Source organism: Hypomesus transpacificus, chromosome 9, assembly GCF_021917145.1.
Source record: "Hypomesus transpacificus isolate Combined female chromosome 9, fHypTra1, whole genome shotgun sequence".
Lineage (NCBI taxonomy): Eukaryota > Metazoa > Chordata > Actinopteri > Osmeriformes > Osmeridae > Hypomesus > Hypomesus transpacificus.
The window spans coordinates 511187-512849 of NC_061068.1; positions in this window are offsets into that span (position 1 = coordinate 511187).

The following is a 1663-nucleotide window of genomic DNA, read 5'->3' on the forward strand; positions in this document are numbered from 1 at the left end:
ACCTGGCTCTCTGCAGACACCAGCGTTGTGTCAAACCTCTCCTTATTAAACATCAATCATCAAAACGCGATTACAACCTGATGTCGGCATTTGTCACAGCGGCGCGGTGCTCAATACAGCTGTTAATGTATTCAGACATTCAATTATTGTGTCTGTTTCTGTGCTGCTTCCTGTGAGGGCCTGTGAGAGCACATCCTCTGGGGACTGATCTAGCAGGACTGACTGGAGGTCTATTGATCACTGGCCAAATGAATTAGGAAAAAAAAGCCCTTGACGAATGGCCATCGACTGATTAATGACTTGATGAGGATTTTTCCAAACAGGCATCAGCCCTGGACGGCTCCCTGGGGTCCGTTGACAAGGAGGTGTGAAGTGAACTCGCGGAATTAAAATCAAAGCTCCGTAATACGGACGGACTTGTCTGCTGACGACGAGGGAGACGGAAAACAGGAAGCGCGAGGCGTAAATGATACTTGTACGCTAAACACACACACGCACGCGCACACACACATTCACGCACACACACACACGCGCGCGCTCTAGCAGAGGGAGGTTTCGGCTGGGAGCCTTGTCAGCAGAGCTGTCAGAAGTGTGCGCAGGAACCCATCTGTCAGACGCAGGTCCGGGTGCTGGAAGACGCAGAACAGAGCAGAACCACCATGGAGACATGATCTCGCTGTCACTAACCCTAACCTTAACCTCTCTATCAACCCACCACTGTTATCTCTCTATCACTCACCTTAACCTCTCTATCAACTCACCACTGTTATCTCTCTATCACTCACCTTAACCTCTCTATCAACTCACCACTGTTATCTCTCTATCACTCACCTCAACCTCTCTATTAACTCACCACTGTTATCTCTCTATCACTCACCTTAACCTCTCTATTAACTCACCACTATTATCTCTCTATCACTCACCTGAACCTCTCTTTCAACACACCACTGTTACCTCTCTATCACTAACTAACCTCTCAGCATGGCCAGACTTGTTCTAGAGGCAAGGGATAGTATGTGAGTGTGTGTAAGTCTGGTCTTGTTTAACTACCCTTGTGGGGACCAAATGTTCTCTTGATTGGGCCCCATTAGAATAGAAAAACAGTGTTAGTCAAGAGAGAGTGTTCTGGGTTCAGGGTTGTTGTTTCTGGGGTTTCTTGGCCTGCAAGAAGCATCAGAAAGGTTCTTACACACCTAGCTGAAAAACCACAAGTTCAGCTAGAACTAACAAGTCTATTTTGGCGACGCACACACAATTTTCCGAGGCTAAATATACTTGTGGGACTGCAACATTTCTCAGCTGTGAGGATCCACCGTCTCCGTGTCCTGTTTCCCTGGAATACAAAGAACCCAACGGAAGATGGAGAGGTTTCTGGGCTGCTGTGCAGGATAACAGTATATGATCCAGACAACCCGATAGAACCAGAATGTGATTAACACAGAGGAGGTAGATAGGAAGGGGGAGAAGGTGGAGAGGGGGGTGGCGGAGGTAGAGAGGGATAAGATGGAGGGGGGGGGGGTGGAGGAGGTAAAAAGGGAGGAGATGGAGAAGGTGGAGAGGGAGGAGATGGAGAGGTGGGTGGAGGAGTTAGAAAGGCAGGAGATGGAGAAGGGGGTGGAGGAGGTAGGGAAGGTAGGGCAGGGATGTGGAGAGGGCAGCAGGA